Genomic DNA, 19,278 nt, shown 5'->3' with positions numbered 1-19,278 from the left:
CGGATGCTGGACCGTGAGCATGGGAGTTAAAAGCTGAGGGAGCTCGGGCTAGTCACTGTGCCTCTCTGAGCCTCGGTTTCCTCATCTGGGGAAGGGAGATGCTGAACTCCGTGTCCCAAGGTTGTGGAAGGGGTACATGGGCTCATGCGGCTACAGTTCTTTGCAAAGGGTGATGTTCAAAAAGAGTCACACAGCAAGATTTCACAGGGCAGAAGGATGGGTGCCCGAAGGGGTAGGTGGTACTGGCTTTGTGAAGTGGGCAGAAGTCCAGAACCAGGGTAGAAGCTGGGAGGAGGGTGGTCCATGCCCTTGCTGACAGCATCTGGGGTCTATGCAGCCTCTGGGCATTGCTGACTGTGAGGTACTCAGAAGATTCCAGGCCAGACGGAAGACTGGTGATTTCTGACGGTGCTGCTTGCCTGCCAGGGCAGTCAGTGCCTTCCCATCCTCAGTGAGCACTGGTGCTTGGTTTCCTGGGCGGGATGTGGTTTCTTACTTTAGTTTCTGGTACAAGAGAGGGTAGTTGTCACCCAATGATACATCTGGTAAATGCCTCTGGTTCCCTCAAAGGGCTATGGCCTGACTGAGCCCCCTGGGTGGCGACGTGCAGCAGCAAGAGCCCCGTGGAGTCCAGGTCGTGGTCCTGGCTTGCCTGTGGGGTGACCTGAGCTTCCTGTTGTCCACTTGGGTGGAGACAGTGGGAAGATGGGCTTACTCAGTGCGCTGTGAAGACTCTTCTCTCTAACTTTATCAGAGCGGTCTGAATTCTGCACATGCCATTTAATCTCTTGTACCTTAGTCTGTTGCTCTGTAAAATGGGGGTAAGGTTTCTTATGAGTTCTGCTTCCCAGGGTTGATGAAAAAGATCAGTTGACATCATGGAGTGTGAAAGCAGTTTGAAAAGGTTTAAAAATAAATCGTAATGACTTAACAGCCTATTGATTGAGCACCTACTATGTGCTAAGCTCTGTGATGACTTCTTTAAATAAGAAATTTAATTATTAGAGCAACCCCCAGAGGTGGGAATTGATTATGCCCATTTTACAGGTGATAGGTTCAGAGAAGTGAAGAAATCCGGCCCTGGTCTCACAGTGAGTCCAGTCTGGATCTCCAGACCCCAAGTTCAGTGTTCTTCCCCAGAGGGAGATGCAGGCTGGCCTTGTTCTACATCACCTGAAGGATGGTGAAGGCTAGTCCAGGGTGCAGAGGCAGCCCGAGGCATAGTGTCTCCCCACCACCGGTCGCAATATTGCCATGGCGGGTGGCTGAACAGGAAGTGGCTGCTGCCCTGGGAAGACTTCCTGCTGTCACTTTACAGTAATTCTTTATGAAAAGCCAATAAATCACTGGCAATGGTGGACAGATAAGGCTCTCAGGCCACCATACGAGACCATTCAGTCCCCCGGCTCTTTGGAGATGATCCTAATGGGGGTACCACTCTGGATAGCGGGGAGTTCCTGGTCAGCCACAGAGGGTGGTACACCCAGGGAGGTGGGCCTGGAATGGAGATGCGGAGCAGGGAACACATATTACTGGCACTTTCCATGTGATCTGATTTAAACCTCTGACGAGTCAGCAGAATAGAAACCAAGGTTCAGGAGGAAAAGTAACTTGCCTGAAGTCACAAAGCTGGGGCTGGATGTGGGTCGAATTCTCTAAGTTTGAGCTCCCTTTGTCATGCAGGCACCTAAGCTCTCCTGGGGAGTGACTTAGGTTTCTCACCAACTGAAAAGCAGGAGAGAGCTTCCGACATTCTGGTGGCAGGAGAGAAATTGGCCTCTGCCCTGGCCTCAGCTCCCTAACTTTCGCTTCTGTTTGGTGCCATGAACTTTGCCAGGGTGCCCAGAGCTTGTCACAGTCATCTGTGTCTCTTGCTGGGGAAGATGATCCTGCTGGGTGTGGAGGTCTGAGAAGCCAAGTTTCTGTTTCCTCGACAGTGGCTGGGCACCCACCGCACCAGACACAGACCCTTCCCTCAGGAGCTCAGAGTCTGGGGACGCAGGCAAATGTGACAATGCCATGTGACAAATACTTGTTCCAATAGTGCCTGTGCATACTAGAGGCACAATAAACATTTATTTATTGATTTATTAAACAATTATATAACACTTATTCTTTGCCAGGCTCCATTCATAGCAATTTACATTGTATGTCTGTAACCTCATAATAACCCCATGAGTTGGGTACTATTATTAGCCCATTTCAGAGATGCTGAAACTGAGCCACAGAGACAATGAGGGAACTGGGCCAAGACACAACTTGTAAGCAGCAAGCCAAGATTTTAACCTGGGAAATCAGGCTGCAGATCCCACCCAGGAAGGGGCATGCCCGATGCCAGTAGTGTTCATGCTCTGAGCCTCAGAGAAATGGGAGTCATAAATCTGACCTCACGGAGCTGTTTGGAAGATTACACGAAGCGATGCCCGTGGAAGCACTTTATCAATTGTCAAATGCTCTGCAGTGGGGACTAAATGATTGGAAGCCCTGGGCCCTGCCCACGCTGTTGTCTCTTGTCCAACTTCCCATGCAACCTAGGGCTGCTCAAAGCTCCATGAGACGTCCCATCCTCCCCTCGCCTTTATAGTCATACTTCCTCTGGATCCTGAGACAAGCTATGATGGGGCGTTGGACAGAAACCTGCAAAACTAGACAGCTTGGAACAGAGCGCTCGTGTGGAATTTGTAAGCTAGAGAGAAAGGAAGCCGAAGAGTGTTTCCGCTGCTTATCAGCTCCGTGACCTTGAGAGAGTCATTTGCTTCTCTGAGCCATGTTTCCTTGTCTGTCGAATGGGGACGTTCTTACTGCATGGACCGCGTGAGAAAGTGAATGGAATGCCTGCTGTGGCAATTATTAAATGAGGCTGGGGCAGGAATCGGATGGCACTGGGACCCTGGCCTGGGCAGGAGCCCCTCCACGTGGCCGTGCTGGGTGGGGGCTGTCTCCATGCTGTCTCCGAGATGCTTGCTCGGGGCTCTCTGGCCTGTGTGCTCCGACTTCGTATGTGCTGGTTCACACAGCCCCCCTGCTCGTCCACTGTTCTATGGAGAGACGCCCCCGCAGTGGAGACACTGCCTTCCGCCCTCTTAATAGGCCATTTTTATTACTGGGGTTATTTAAGACGGTTCTTGGCTGGCTGCCGCCTGTTCGCTGTCTTGGGGGAGGGGAAGAGCTGCTGGTCCAAGTGGACCTTGTGAAATTCCCAGGCAGATAGGCTCCTCTCTGGGCAGGGTTGGTATATCTTTCTGGGGCCCGGGGCCTGCTGTGACAATGGGCAGAAGGCCATCTGGGGTGCAGTGGGGAGACTGGGACTGGCTTTGGGAAAAGATTGTCATAAGGTGAGACCACAAGACCAGAGAGCCTTGGAGCTCTGGGTGGGAGCCTGCTGGGACCCTGTGGTGCCTGAAACCCAGGGATTCTGGAAGGCACCTGAGCCATCTTAGGACCAGTTAAGGAAGGTTTCCTGGAGGAGACATCACCGGAGTTGTGTTTTGAAGGTCCAGTAAGGGTTTAAGAGAAGGGAGAAGCGTGCCTCAGGTAGAGAAAACATCTTGTGCAAAGGCCTGGAGGTGAGATTGCCAAGCGGTGCCTCATCGAGAGCCTGCTTTTCATGTCTACCCCTGAGTCTGGACGCAGACCGAGCCCGGCCTGCCTGCTCTTTCTTCTTCCCCTTCTTGTTCTCCCTCCCTCCTTGTGGCCTTCTTGGCTCTCTTTGTTCTGTTTGCTATCCCACATCCTCTCTCATTTCTCTCTCTCCCTCTTTCTTGTTTTGGGCTCTGCTCCCTATGGCTGGCTTTCTCACCTCCTCCCTGTCCCCCATGTGAGGCAGGGGAGGGCTGCGAGGGGGGCCCTATCCCCCACCTCTCTGCCCGATGCCAGGCTTCGGTCAGGGGTTCTTTGTTGGCTGCTGGGGCTTTGTGAGCCTACGTGTGTGTGCGTGCGTGTGAGCACGTGTCTGGGGGCCTCTGGGTATGCCCTGTGTCCTGGCTGAGGACTCTGCCTCTGGTCACCCAGACTATTTGTACTACCTCTTGTTCATCATGGTGGAGGGCAGGGGAGGCTGCCTGGGGAGAGGGATAGCTGCCAGGTTGTGGAGGTCAATGCTAGTCATGGGGGAACTTGGTCCCTCATCTCCCATTAAGGTCTGGGCCCAAGATTAGATACAGGTTGGGGAGTGGGGGCTGGGAGGCTAGGCTGCTCACCTTACCTCTTCACCTTACCTCCCCTGGTCTGACCGCCTTACCTGTCCCTTCTCCCTTACACTTTGACTTCCTCTTAACCTCTAGCAGGCCCAAAGGGTTTGAGGTGCTCTCCGAAGTCATTTAACCTAGCGGCCCCCAACCTTTTTGGCACCAGAGACTGGTGCTCCTATGAGAATGTAATGCCTGATGATCTGAGGTGGAGCTGAGGTGGTGATGCTCGCAGTGGCGTGTGGCTGCAGACACAGACGAAGCTTTGCTAGCTTTCCTGCCGCTCACCTCCTGCTGTGCCGCCTGATTCCTAACAGGCCCCTGATTTCCATGGCCCAGGAGTTGGGGACCCCTGATATGACCCATGAGTTTATACTTGCTTTCTAAGAAAATACTAACATGTAAAACATCAGGACTTATCCAGATTGGGGAAACTGAGGCCTAAGCTCAGCTAGCTAGTGGCAGAGCCAGGATTAACTTGATGCTGAGTTTGGGGACCCCCAGCTCATAGGTGGTTCCTTTCCGTGCCTCACGGCATGATAAATCCATGGAATAAAAAGGAATTGCTTTGCTTGCTGTTCCTTGGGGCACACTGTTGGCCCATGATCTGTCCTTCATGCGAGTGGAAGCTCCGACTCTGGTGTGAGGCTGCCTGGGCTCATATGACCATAATATGAACTGTGGGGATGACAACCTTAGCTCACAAGTTGTAATGCAGATTCAGCGAAATGGTGCATGCCTCGTGCTAAGTGGGGTGCTGGCCCTTCAGCTGGTATTGCTCTGTCCCTCCTGCCCAAGCCTGGCCCTCCCCAGCCCCCAGGCCCGTGCAGTGAGAACCACCTATCCCTTCCGGGTTACAGGCTGCCCTTTTGTGTTCAGGGCACTTCCTTTCCTTAGCAGGGCAGTCTGCCCCACCAGCGAGGAGGTCACACCTCCTCTCCTCCCCAGCAGACTGTTAGCACAGGGTCACTGGGCGGACAAGACCTAGTCTTCAAGACTGTGTCCAGCAGAGTGTGTCACTTGAGCTTACTTGTTGGAGAGTGGTCTTGAACGGGGGAGTCTGTCCTTGGCCCTGTCTCCTTGTGGGGACGTGGAAGCAGTCTCAGGAGGTCACATCCCTGGCCTGAGATCTCACCGTGAGTCAGAGGCAGAGCTGGGATTCCAGCCTGGGTCTGGCAGACTCTTCTAGAGTGCCTCCTGTCACACTGATGGGTTCAGTCTCCCAGGCTGAGAAATGGGCCACACTTTCCTGGCACTGGCTCTGGCCCTTGGGCCGAGATTTGAGAGTTGGAAGTTCAAGTCCTGCCTCGCCCCTCAGCAGGCAGCAGGACAGCTGTTCTTCCTCCTGGACCTCCGTAAGGTGATGGGAAGATGGCTTCCGGGTTCTTGTCCAGCCCACAGACTGCCTCTGTGAGGCCTTGTGGGTGAAATGCTCTTCCAGACCTTGGCAGAGAGGTGATGTTGCAGGCCGTCTTGGCATTGTTTTTCCAGGGTTGACGTCAGGGCAGTTGGTTTAGGGTTTCATCTCTGAGACAAAGGCGGCTTTGTAGCTTCTGCCCAGTTTACGTCCAGGCGCATCGCCCCTCAAGGTGGGAACGAGGTGGAAGGGATTGTGGCGCCCAAACACGGGAGGCCTAGACGGTTTGACTCTTCCTCGGCACCTCCAACAAGAAAGCAGGATCTCCTAATCCCATGATACTCATCTCGCTGTTTCCTGAGAGCGTCCCATGTGACCGATGCAGCTCCAACTTCATGGATGTTTTCTCTAGACATCATGACACTCCTGAGGAGTGGCTGTGGTCATACCCACTGAGGAGGACACAGACTCGGCAGCTGAAATGACTTGTTACTTGTCATAGCTAGAAAGTGGCAGAGCTGGCACGTGAATTAGATCTCTCTGGCTTAAAAGATCCCCACAGGGTTCCACCACTTCAGAAATCTGAGGTGCCTTGGGGAGAGGCCAGAGCATGTAAATCTCATGGCTTCAGGGATCCATAGCTTTCATTTCTATTCTTGGGATTCAGAGTTGGGTCGCTATGCTTGGAGCGTGTGTTGTCTACATAAGCATACATCTGTAGTGCACATGTATGTACAAGTTATGAGAAGAAATTGGACACCGAAAGGTCTGCAGTCAGGAGGAAGGGATTCTAGGGAGGCCTTTGAGGTGGGTGTAAGGGGTCATTCCGGGGGTCGCCTAGGACCTTTTGCTCTTTTTTCAGGAATTATCTCGCTCGATTATTCACCCATCGGTCCGTCCGTCCATTCATCCACCCATCCACCTGCCCACCCGCCCACCAGTCCGTCCGTCTGTCCATCCATTCATCCATCCATTTATCCAGCCATCATTTTCAGGACCCTCTGAGCTCAGGACTATGCTTGGGCCCTGGCGATGTCGCTGCAAGGACCAGGAAGGCACACTCGTGTCGCTAGGCAGCTTGCCAAATGACCGTTAAATAGGAGCTGGAAGAGGCCTTAGAGATTGTTTAGTTTCTGTCCCAACACACAGGTTTTTTCAGAGGAGCAGTGACTTGCCCAAGTTTACGCAGCTAGCCAAGACTCACGGCCAGATCTGTGGACCCCACCCCTATGTTCTCGCCTCTCTGCTGTGCTAATAGATAGCTCGTCTCCTGGCTGGCAGCCTTTTGCCCAGCCCTTCCCTCCTTGGCTATTTTGATGTGTTCTTGGCTTTTCTGGAGTCCTCTGCGGGCTTTGTCCTGAGGGACATTCAGAGATGCTGGCTGGACCAGCATGCAGGACCTAGATCGGGGCTGAGCTTGGCCATGCTCTGCCCTAAGGTGACGCGCTTGTCCATTTGGAATGTCAGATTGGCTGGACACCCGAGTGCAGAGACTCTGAGGCCCTGCTCTACTGTTCCTTGTGGACACCAGCTTGCTGTCCTCCGGGGGTCACTAGAGGTCATTTGTTCCTTCCTCACCTTGAGTCTAGGACCACTTCAGATCCCACTTAAAGATCTTACTACCTCAGAAGGATGTGCCATAGCCTTTCCATAGATGTGCCTTCCAGCGTCGTAGCCTTTTCCTTCGGGAAATGCTTCCTGGTCTGTAGCCCTGATCCCCCATGCTGCGTTCCCCCTGTTTAGCCTTCCACACAGTAGGAGCGTGGACGGACATCAGCTGCCTGGTGATGACCCTTCCCAAGTTCTCAAGGAAGCACCGCCCCCGCCACCCCTGAGGCTTACTCTCTTCCCGCCTGAATCCCTCTTGACTCACACGCACCGGCTGGGGCATGCTCTGTGTAGAAAGAATCTAGCTGGTCCCTTTCGAATCCAAGTTCCTGGGAGGGAGGTACATTCTGTCTCCTGGAGTCATGGAACCCTCTGAGGCGGAAGTGGCCCTGGAGCCCAGGGATAACCCCTGGCCCATCTTTCCTGATGGAGAAACTGAGGCCCAGAGAGGTTGAGTAGCACGTCTTACAGCCATTCGGCCAGCCTGGTGGAGCTGAGTCTTCTCCTTCACAGGGCAGTGCTGTTTCCAAGGTTTGGCCAGGGACTGGGTTTTCCAGCCCGATAAAGGTGGCTGGTGGCCTCTGGCCTGGCAATCTCCGCCCCAGACAGTGTCCAGGAAGCAAAGCAGCTGGCTCCACCTGGCTCCGCAGGGCTCCCCGGCCCAGAATCAGTGCCCTCCTCTACTGGCCCTCTGGTCGGGCAGATTCCTGGCGGTCCTCAGAGCTGGGCGGCAGCCTCCTCTACTCCCACATGTCCTTTCTCACCTCGTAGCTGCCCTGACTCCCTTTTGGCCATGGAGTGGCCCCTCACTTCCAAGGGTGGATGACGGGAGGCTTGAGCGTATAATCGTGGGTAAGTGGCCAAGGGGACATTAACTCCTGTGGCTGGGGCAGGAAGGGGTTAAGCAGTTCTGCCTGCTGGGGCTGAATTCCCAGCTGGTGTCCTGGCCCCTCAGGCCAACCAGGCCATCTGGCTTGACAGATGCCACATGGAGTTCCATCTGTCCCAAGGCAAAGTCACCAGAAGGAGGCCTTTGTGGGCCTACTTGGGTGGGCATGGACCTGGCTGTCTGTCCCTAGCAGGCAAGGCAATTTGGGGAAGGGCCCTCTACTGGGCAGGCTGCCCTGGGGTGGCTGGCCTATTGTCTCCCAGAGGTAGGAGAAGGGAGAGCTTGAGTTTTCAGGAGTAGCAAGAGCTTCCTTGTGCAATGGGTCTAGGAGGTGCAGGGACAAGCCCAGGGTCACACGGTGAGTCAGTAAAGGCAGAGTGGGGCTTGTACCCAGACCCTACTCACTGCTCCACCCACCCCATGGCTCCAGCTCACAAGTTCATTCATCCAATAAATACCAGTTGAGGGCCTACTATGTGCCGGGCACTTGGAGACTCTGATTACCAGACAGCATCCCACTCCTAGTGAGGGGAAGAGGGAGTCCAGAGGGGAGGAATGGCACACCTCAGCCAAGCCCAGGACCCCGGACCCGGGAACATCACCCTGCCCCCACCTCGCCAAGCAACCGGAAGTGTAGAACTACTTGCTAAGAGGAGCAAAATAATGTTAGATGCTCATTAGTGTTAGTGTTCACCATCTCGTACAAGCCTCAGTGAGGCAGGTATTGTTATTACCTCTATCTTATAGGTGAGGAAACTGAGGCTCACAGAGGTAATGTCACTTACCAGGTCACCAGCTGGGAAGTACTTGAGTCTCTCTGTTTGACATCGAAGTGTTTAAGTGATGTCAGAGTGGAGAAGGGGCAGGGCATGGGTGCATCCGTTCCCCCGGGCCGCTCCTTCTCTCCCTGTCTTGGACCATCTTATTTTTGGCTTCTTGCTGAGTCCAGGCAAAGGATCACGTGGCTGGAGGATCAACCTCAGGGAGAAGAGAAGCCCTAATCGGGTTTGTGCTGGTCCCTCGTCAGGGCTGGGGGTTGTTGACTCTCTGCCTCCCCCTGGGCTGGGCACCTGGCAGGATCTGGGCACCTTGGGGGACTCATCAGGATGATTTCTAGTGTTTGAAGGACTCCCTGCCCATCTGAGAGCCCCAGTGGCTGGCCCAGACCGAGCGGGGACTTCATTTCAGGGGCCACAGCCAGGGCCGAGAGGGGCCTAGCCTGGAAGCACAAGGTGGGGGCCTCTGCACTTCGCTCTTGGGGGTCCTGCAACTTGGAGTCCACCCTGACCCCCAACAGGCTGAGGTACATGCTTCCTGACCTTCTCCCTCCCCTTTTGAGGCCACCTGGCACAGAGAAAGGAGCCCTGGCTTTGGTATTAGAGAGCCCCATGTTCTGATCCAGCTTCTGCCATCCCACAAGGAGGCAGGTGAGTCTAGTGGTTCTGAGCTTGGGCTCTGCAGCTGGACTGCCTGGATTCGAGTCCTGGCCCTGCCACTTTCAAGCTCTGTGACTTTGCACAAGTTGCTTCACCTCCCCGGGCCTCAGTTTTCTCATCTGTAAAATGAGCATGCTGTTAGTACCCATCTCATAAAGTTGTTGTGAGGATTAAATGAGCTAATGCTGCCTAACGCTTTCTAATGTTAACTATTATGATTATGCGGCCCTGACTAGTAACCTCTCCTCCTCAAGCCTCCGTTTCTCCGTCAGCAGAATGGGGGTGAGGAAAAGAGAGGCTCCAATAAAGTACTCTGCCAGGGGCTTTACCGTCACAGAAGGTTCCCTGGGCGTCCCCTCCATTTCATTACCCCTCCTCTCTGTAGAGAATTGGTTTTTCTCTCCTCTGAGTTGGGTACCCCAGCTCCATGAATGGGTGGGAGAAACATTCGTGTATGTGAGTGCGTATGTTTGTGTGTGTGTATGTGTGTGTGTGCGCACGTGCATGCGTGCATATGTATGTTGGGGGACACCCCAGCACCTGCCCCACTGGTTCATATCAAATTGAATCTCAGGAGCTGCATGACGACAGGAGGCTGGTATCAAGTAATGAGTCTGTGCCCTTGAGCTGTGTTTAGTCACTAATCCCTCTCTTGGTGCAGGTAATTGCAGTCTAGTTACCTGTCCTAGCTGCGCCTGGAGCCGTCCCAGCCAGTTATGACAATTAGGTTGGTGCACGTACAGGCTGTGCCTACCACGACCCATCCTCAGTTGCGCCAACCCATGTGTGATTAATCGGTTTCCTGGGTCCTTGTCACTCTTCCCTCCTTCCTCCCTGGTGATTACTCAGGAATGTCCTCTTTACTGGTGACAGGGTAGCAAGCACATGGGCTCTGGCTCCAGCCCCTGCTCTGCTGCTGCCTGTGTGATCTTGGGCATGTCACTTCACCTCTCTGAGTATCAGACATCTCAATTACAAATGGCCTGGACTTCTGAGCTTCCCCTTCTGACATCCTGGGATCCCATGTTCTGTGATTTTTTTCCCCCATAACACATGAAGCCTGACTGTGCTTGCAGATCCTCATTTAATCCAGACAGGGGTCCTTCTTCCTCATTTCACAGATAAGGAGACCGAAACCCAGAGAATGATTTGCTCGAGGCTGCAGAGCCTTAGTTTAAATCTAGGACGGGGTGCGCCAACTCCTGCCAGGTGGGCTTTGCCAGGCTGCCGATAATGAGGGGAACTTGGAAGACAAGGCAGTCTGCCTAGGGTCTCCGGGTGAACAAGTGTGCCCTGAGTGAGTGAGCGGCGCGGCTTTGATGGAGGGATTAGACTGAGCAGCAGACCCGCAGTGCCTTGCATTTACCTGCGGGCATGGTCACTTGGAATAAACAACAGAGAGATCCAAAGTGCACATTAGGTTTCCAAAATAGCCTTGGGAGTTGCTATTTTTCCTCAAAGCTGTAAACATATATCTGGGTGGGGCCCCTAGCCTCCTGGGCACAGACCCCCTGGGCCTTCTGGTTCTTGGCCTGGGTGCTCAGACCCCCTGCTGGTTTCTGGACTCAAGCAAGAGCTGGAGCCCTGCGGGGCTGTTTGCCGGCTGACACTAGTGATGGGGTTTGGTAGAGGTCTCTGGGGTCTTGAGAGGTCTGGATAGAAAGGCAAAGTCCAGGGATGGAGAGCTATGAGCACCAACCTTCCTGTCGTCTGTCCCACGTGAGGTAAGCCCAGGCATGGAGACGAGTGAAGATGATCATTGGAGGAGAGGAGAGCTGGCAGGGACTGTGGAGGTTGTCGGGGGAAACTGAGGTTCTTGGGGAGGGCAGACAAAGAGGTCATGTCCAGGGCCACACAGTGAGTCAGTGCTGTACTGACTCTAGATTGGATCTCTTAAGGAAGTCCCTGGAGTTGATACTCAATGGACCCTTTATCCAGCAAACATTTATTTGGTGCTTGTGTACCAGGCTCCATGCTGGAGTAGCAGATGGGAGCCAGAGATGGGCCTGACCTTCCAAGAGCTGAGTTAAGCAGGGGAGACAAACAGGTGAACAGATAACCTTGGTAGCAAGAGATAGAAGAGGGGCACCTGACCTTGACCATGGATTGGGGAAGGCTTCGTGGAAAAGGGTTCTATAAGCTGGGCTTCAAAGTTGGCATAAGATGAGGAGGAGAGACAGAAGTGACAGAGGGGGCATGGAGGATGGACCTTCTGGGCAGAATATATAGCACATGCAAAGGCCCTGGAGGTATGATGCCACCTGGGCTGGAGGTACCATGGGGGATTCTGTTTTGTCTCACCCCACCCTAGCATGTGGCCATGCTCCAGGGCTCATCGCACACCAGGTGGGCACTTCTACCCTTTCAGATAATAGGTATCGGGTCCCTTTCTCTGGATGAGCCCCATCTCTCAGCCCTCGCTCCTTGGGTAAGGCAGAGTACCACCCCCGAGACAGTGTAGAAGGACAGTGCTCATGGTGGGGTCTTCCTCCACCCAAACCTTTAGACTAATAGGGAAACTGAGACACAAATCAGTGTTGTTGCAGGAGCTGGGATGACGACCCAGGGTCCCTGCTTTTCCTTGGCTCCCTGGGCAGCTCTGTAGGCTCCGGCAGCTGCTGAACCCCTCGAGAGCACAGCTTTGTCCCACACAACACTTTAGAGCGGCAGAGAGCCTTTTCTGAGTTCACATCCTTGACCCAGCAACCCACTCTGCAGAGATAACTGGACAAATATGCAAATGTATGTGTACTGAGAAGTTCTTGCAGTGTTTAGATTTTTGGGATTTGTGAGTGATAGCGCAGGACCCATTAGATCAGTGGTCTAAGGGAGGGGGAAATGGGAAGTTAGTGTTTAATGGGGGCAGAGTTTCGGTTTTTCAAGATGAAGGGTTTTAGAGGTGGATGATGGTGATGGTCGCGCAACAATGCGAATGTACTTAATGCCACTGAACTGTACACTTTAAAACGGTTAGGATGGTGAATTTTATATTATGAATATTTCGCTACAATTAAAAAAAGAAAAGATAAAGGGACAGAGTGACAAGTCTCCTCCAACCCCCTAGCCATCCGGTTCTCTCTAGACGCAGGCTCTGTTTTCAGTGTGGTGGTGGAGTCCTGCTCTACTCCCTCCTGCCCTGGGTACCAACGGGCAGGGGCATCTCGAATGTGGTTCCTTCACTCGTGAGCCGAGTAAAGATGGCTCCCGGCCCTGAGAGCCCAGAGTGAGCACCCCCTCCTGCCCCCACTTCCAGGGCATGAGCAGCTGGTGCCCAGGTCTTCCTGCCCTGTTGGGTTGGAGGGAATGAGGACCCGAGGCTGGGGGCTGGAGGTCCTGCCTGAGAGGGCCCCAGAGCTTCCCTCCCCTCCGTCAGTGGGAGGAGGATGCCCTTCACTCACTCCCGTGTGCCTAGCACTTAGCTCCCGCGTGGGCACTTGGGAAATGATTGTTGAGTCTGTCTTGGGGGAAAGAAGATGGAATCTAAGCCAATAGCCAGACAGAATTAGGCTACGGCAGACACTTCCTGGGGCGTCTTCAGTGCCAGGTCTTGTGCCAGCCCTGGGACGTGGCGCTGCATTGGACATGTGGGAGATGAGAAGCCTTCCCATATGTCTTTGTTGGATGGCCCTATGGGTTACCAGGCATTGATAGCTGAGCACCCAGGTATCCTACCTGGTACCTGGGACCCTGGCCAGTCCACTCAGCAGAGCTCCCACCCCAAGCTGAGCCTCTCGTTCTCCGTGGTGGGAAGGACATCATAAAGACCACGTTTGTGGCTAATATAGCATCCATCTATTGTATGTTTACTAGGACCTGGGCTCTGTGCTAAGTGCTAATGCATCCTGACTCATTTAATATACTAGCCCCACAAGTAGGTTCTTCTATTAGCCCCCACCTTAAAGACGGGAACCTGGAGCACAGGAGATTAAGTGTTTGGCCAGAGGCACACACCTGCCCCCTCCCAGCATCTCAGTCAGATAGGGGACAGTGTGGGACCTTTGCGTTCAGTGCCTGGGGTCCTGATGGCAAACTGCGGCCTTAGCCCACCATGAATTCCATTGAGGGGCAGAACAGAAAGAAACCGAGACCACTTTACAGAAGAGGAAACTGAGGCCCAGAGAGACAGGGGTGCTAGCTCAGACCTTAGAGCTAGTTTGCGACAGGGGAGCTTCTATTTATTCAGAGCCTGGGTCTGTCATCTCTTTCAGACTGGAGCAACCCCGAGGAGGGGGCCTTTATGATCCCTGTTTCATGCTGACCAAATGGGGAGACTCAGGGCCAGGAAATCATTTGCTCAGAAGCACGTAGCCCATAATATTGGGATTTGAACCCAGTTTGGTCTGACTCCAAACCCATTGCCTTTTTGGCTCGTCATGAGCTAGCCCCAGCTGGTTGTAGGGGTGGGATGGTATTTGGGCTGCTGGCTGATCCTCTGTGGCCAGTGGAGGGGGAAAGCGAAGGCCTTTGTCTGCCTAGGTTCTAGGGCCGTAAGCAAATACTCTGGCTAAGTCGCTCTTTTCCAAGTTACTGGGTGTGGCCTGTGGGCACACACCTGTGCATCTGAACCTGGCGTGGTCATTTGAGGCTGTTTCCTGAGCAGTGTGATGGGGGCATGGTAGAGCTGATGAGACACTCTTATGAGAGGCTGCTCAGGCTTGGGAGTCAGGTGGGCTTGATGTGGAGCAAGTCATTTCACCTGAGCCTCAATTTTCTCATCTATAAGGTGGGAATGAAAACACCTGTCTCACAGAGCTATGGTGGGGGTAAAGTGACATAATAAACATTTTACAATAAATGCAAGTTCTCTCCTTTCTTCTGAGAGAGCAGAGTCTCATGAGAGAAGCAGAGAAGAAATAATTTACAACACCCTGGATGCTATGAGGAAGGCAAGTGTCAGGTCTGGAAATGCCAGGATGGGTGTAGCAACTCATCCTGGGGAAGTCACAAAGGGCTCCCTGGAGAAGGTGATGAAAGTATAGCAAGCCTGGAAGAGGCCGGAATTGGTGCCCCAGAAACCTCATGGTGGCCTGCGATTTGGGATGCAGATTCCTCCTTGCCATGAGATGCTCGTTGAGTCGCTTTCCTTCTCATAGTGGCCTGGTTTGGGGCGGGGGGCAGTGCTCACTCAGGGTGTGGTTTCTAGACAGAGGACTGAGGGAGGACACTGCCCAGCATACAGCTCCTAGGGGCGTCTGCAGAGCTGCCAGGTCTCCAAAGGTGTTTTCAATAAATGACACCAAATTCACAGTGATGTTTGGAACCAGGGCAAATATGAACGCTGGGTAATTGGAACAGCGACTCACATGAACAGCTGAAACCTCAGACTGGCTTTGGAGCAGGAGACCAGAGGCTTCTCTGGGCCTAGAAGAGTGTGCCCTTACATGCTCTGTGCTTCTCAGAGTGGCACCATGAGATGGGCTGGGCTCTGACTGGTGACATCTCTCCTGTCTTGGTCTCACCTGCTGTCATGATGGCTCTTGTCAGGACAGACCTCAAAGGGCTAGGCACATGCCATTCATTCTTGGGGTGCATCTGGGGCCATAGAGGGTAGAAGCAGCACATTTACTGGGTTTTTCTGGTAGAGGAATTGGCCTTGTCAGCATCTGTTTTCTTTCCCTCTGCCACCCCCACCCCTGTGTGTCCCTGGTCACCCATCCAGGTGACAGTGGTATCTAGCTATTATGATTATCAACATCAACATGATTATTATGGCAACATAGTGGCTTTGGGGTGAGCCAATCCTTGGTTCAAGTCTGGCCTTGTCACTTGCCGTGTGGTCTGGGACCACTCTCTCAGTCTGTTTGGACTTCTCTGACCGTCTGTCGTGAGGATGAGGATGATGACCCTGATTGCATGCTCATGGATATGCCAGGTACTGTTCTAGACACCCGTCAGACACGAGTCCGTCGAATATTTGCAAAAAACCCCTACAAGTCGGGTTTGTTCCACGGTTCAGAGGTCAGTAGCTTGTTCCAGGTCATAGAGTTGCAAGATGTGTAGCTGGGGTTCGATCCCAAGACTCCTCTGGCTCCAGAGCCTCTGCCCTCTGCCCTTCACTACGCACATCAGTATGAACGTGGAGACTGTTGTCTCAGCTGGCTGTGAGACTGTGGTTTATTAGATAGCTTTGTGGTCAGTATGGCGTGTTTGTTCAGGGACTGTGGACATCGTTTTCTGGCCTGGTGGCTGAGCCCTTAGAATTTACTCAGTTGACACCATTGCATTAAGAATGGGAAGTGATACTAGAGGAGGAAAAGGGACTTGCCCAAGGTCACACAGCAGGTTAGGGCAGAGACAAGACCAGATACAGGGTTTCCTGTATGGTACAGACTGTCTTGCTGCCTGAAGCTGTGTGGGCCTGGGGAATGGGGTCCGGTTAGGGGCTTTCCAGCCGCTCCCTCCCACCTCTCTCCAGGCCTCTTGTCTCCTCGGCTCCTCACAGAGTGGCCAGAGGCCAGCCAGCTGCCCTGCAGAGGGTACCCTTGGTCACAGAGAAACAGGTAGGGAGAGTAGGACCATCCCATACAGCTGATCCCCACAGACCATGGGCAGGGCTTGCTTTCACCTTCTTGCTGGGAAAACTCGTTAAAATGAATTTCAATGCCATCTCTCAGTTGCTTCCAGACCTCCAGAGGGTCAGGGCAGGAAGGAGAGGTGTCCCTGCTTAGGTGGCCTGGGCCTCACCCGCCCACCTGCCCCTCGCTTCCCCAAGGCCAGCGCAGGCAGGGTAATACCAGTGATAAAAATGGCTGTCATGCATCAGGGCTGCCTGCGTACCTGCACGTGAGCTCATTTAGTCTGTCCACGGACCCTGCAGGCAGGAGTGCTCCCCCATTTTACAGAGAAGGAAACTGAGGTTTTTACTTCCTGGTAAGTGGCCCCTGTGAGATGACAGTTTTCTCAGCTGGCCTGCCTTTCTCCGTGGGGTCGGTAGAGACTCCTCTAACTATTTATTTTATGAGGCCCGAGCGCACGTGGCAAACCCTCAGGAATGATTATGGAAGGAATGAGTGGACAAATGAACCAATTCGTGCTGCCACCCCACCCCCTGCTGTTCGTGATTGGTGCCGAGGGCAGCAGTCAGAGGCCTGGCACCATCATCCAGAGCTACTCCGGATGGAGACGACGTCCCCGAGGCCTCTTCCCTGACTGCAAGGAAGGACCGCATCCAGGGTCCGTGAACGGCATTGCAGATGTCGTATCTGGAGGAGGCAGATGGGGAGACTGAGGCCTGGGCAGAGAAAGGACGTGCTGGGGTCATGCAGTGAATTAAGGACAGAGCCAGGCCTCGAACCGGGATCTTCTGCCTCCTCCCAGCCCAGAACCCTCTCCTCAGTGGGGTGCTTCCCTACGGACATCAGACCCCCGCCCACCTTGAGTGGCCTCGCACACTGGGATCGCCAGAGGGGGCTGAGAGCAGGTGTGTGTGTATATGTGTGTGTGTGTGTGTGTCTGTCTGTGTGCGTGTGTGTATGTGTGTGTCCATATGTGTGCATGTGTGTGTGTCCGTGTATGTATGTGTGTGTATGTGTGACTGTGTGTGTGTGTGTCTGGGTGTCTGTGTCAATGTGTGTATGTGTGTGTGTATGTGTGACTGTATGTGTGTCTGTATCTGTCTGTGCTTGTGTGTCTGTGTCTGTGTGTGTCTGTATGTGTGTATCTTTGTGTGTGTGTCTGTGTATGTATGTGTGTGTCTGTGTGTGTCTGTATGTCTGTGTGTGTGTGTGTCTGTGTATGCATGTGTGTGTCTGTGTGTGTCTGGATGTGTGTGTGTGTCTTATGTGTGACTGTGTGTGTCAGTGTGTATGTCTGTGTCTGTCTGTCTGTGTCTGTGTGTGTCCGGATGTGTGTGTGTGTCTGTGCAGTGGCAGCATGCTGGGCAGAGGGGCACAGCTGATATGGTGGCTGCTCAGTCCTGTCCCATCGCCGGCTTGCAGCCTGTGCTCTGGCCTGCCCGGGCTATTACAGCCGCCTATAATGGAATCGGCTGCCCTGGTTAAGTGTTCACATTAAATTAATACCTCCTCTGCGGAGACAATCAGTTGGCATTTAATTTGTATTTCCTTCTGAGCAGTGCAGTACAGCTGGGCAGCTGGGCCTCTGATGGGCACGCCTTTGAGGCGTCCCTTCCCCGGGATCAGGGGCTCGGTACAGATGGCACCAGAGTCCACAGGGAGGCGTATGGTGAGGGCAGGTGAGGCTGGGCTGGCAGGTCCCCGTTAGAGTGGGTTCAGGGGCGTGGGAGGTCTCCTCGCTCGTGGGCTGGGGGACTCAGGCTTCCTTTTACTGGAGAGGAAAGATACTCACAGTAAAGCAAATGAGGAGGGGCAGTCAGAGGTGCAGACTCCACTCTACCCCACTGCCCCGGAGTGGACGCCCTTGGAGGAGTGGGTTCCCGTGGATTCCCAGCCCCACTCCCACTCCCACTGCCCTTTTGCTCATCTGTATTATTTTTTTCTGCCACAAATGTGAATCGTTTGTGATATTAGAACATGGGGGCGATGAGGAATGAGGAAGTTGACTCAGTTGTGATTTTTAAGCTCAGCAGAAGCTAAGGGGGTGAGGCTCCCCGTCTTCGCCAGCAGCTCAGGCCCGCCCCGAGCATCCACTCTGATCTGTTACCTGTCCGCCTCCTTGACAGTGCACTGAAGGAAGGACCCCCCTGCCCTGCCTCTGTGCCAGCAGCTGCCTCCTCCAGCTCAGATTAGTCTAGAGGAGAACCCACCAGTCAGGGCACCAGCGAGGCCGGGGGAAGGGCAGTGGTGCCTCCGTGCAGTGCAGAGCCCAGGGAGACAGGCAGCAGACTGGCTCCAGCACAGCACGCTCCCTGGCCACCTGCTGGCAGCCCGCGCCCAGCTGTGCTGCAGTGGGGTGAGCTCCCCATGGCCTCCACCCATCTGCCCTCTGCCAGAGACCAGGCCCACGCTTGGCCTGGACTGAAGTTTTCCACTGCTGGCTCTGGCCCAGCCTCACCTGAGCTTGCTTCCCCTCACCTGAGTGAGCTGGCCTGGGTGTGCCTCTGCTCGCCTTTCCTGGAAAGGTGTGGACCAGTCCTGAGATGCCTCCTCCCAGCTCTCGGAGGTCTGGCTGCTGGAGCCAGCCACAGCACTCTGCACTTCAAAACGGGCCGCTGAGATTGTCTGCTCTGTGCCAGGGGTGGGCTGGATGTTTCACCCATGCTGAGTCCCTCATGGAGTTGTCACAACTGCCTTCAAAAGGGGTTCCATGCTTCCCATCTCACAGATGGGGAAACCGAGGCCCCGAGAGGGTAATCGACTTGACCAAGGTTCACACAGCTGGGAAGTGGTTGGGGGTGGCAGGATAAGAACCCAGTGTCTCGCTACCCAGGACTTTCTCCCCAGAAGCCCCAGGGCTGCCCCTGGAGCCTCGATCATTTCGCTGGGGCTGCACCCACTTTCGTTTGAAGCTGGAGTCCCGGAGCCTCTTTCTCTGACTGCACAGGAAGTGAAAAATCTGTGAGTCAGTCCCTCTGCCAGTGACTTCAGCTCGGCTTTCCGTCGTCCCTCAGTAAGCCAGGCTTTGTCAGCCCCTTTCCTGTGGGTTTGTGTGTCATCGTGAGCTGATGGGGGAGGGGGCGCACTGGCCCTGAGTGTTGGCTGGGAGTGGGGGCTGACTTTGAAGCGGCCCATCCCATCCCCCTAGTGGCCTGCTGAGACTTCTCATCTATCACGTGGTCACAGCAGAGGCTCCTAAGGAATGCAGGGAGACCGCATCTGGCTGTCACCTCCCCCTCCTGGCCACTGGCCTCACATGTGTGCTCCTTCTGCTAAGATGGTGGCC

The 19,278-nt window shown here is 54.1% G+C and overlaps 1 protein-coding gene and 1 long non-coding RNA gene across 2 annotated transcripts in view; one reads left to right on the top strand and one right to left on the bottom strand.

The window, feature by feature from the left end:
* Positions 1-19,278, top strand: part of IFFO2 (intermediate filament family orphan 2) — a 47,896-nt gene that overhangs the window by 11,171 nt on the left and 17,447 nt on the right. The window lies entirely within an intron of this gene.
* LOC111731440 lies at positions 17,520-19,243 on the bottom strand. Its single transcript, XR_002777134.1, has 2 exons — positions 18,471-19,243; positions 17,520-17,763 (listed from the first exon to the last, which is right to left on the bottom strand). It is a non-coding gene; the product is annotated as an uncharacterized LOC111731440 (long non-coding RNA).

Source organism: Pteropus vampyrus, unplaced genomic scaffold (assembly GCF_000151845.1).
Source record: "Pteropus vampyrus isolate Shadow unplaced genomic scaffold, Pvam_2.0 Scaffold374, whole genome shotgun sequence".
In the NCBI taxonomy this organism is placed as follows: domain Eukaryota; kingdom Metazoa; phylum Chordata; class Mammalia; order Chiroptera; family Pteropodidae; genus Pteropus; species Pteropus vampyrus.
Note: the sequence above shows the minus strand (reverse complement) of the source record. Positions and strands in the feature narration are given on the sequence as shown.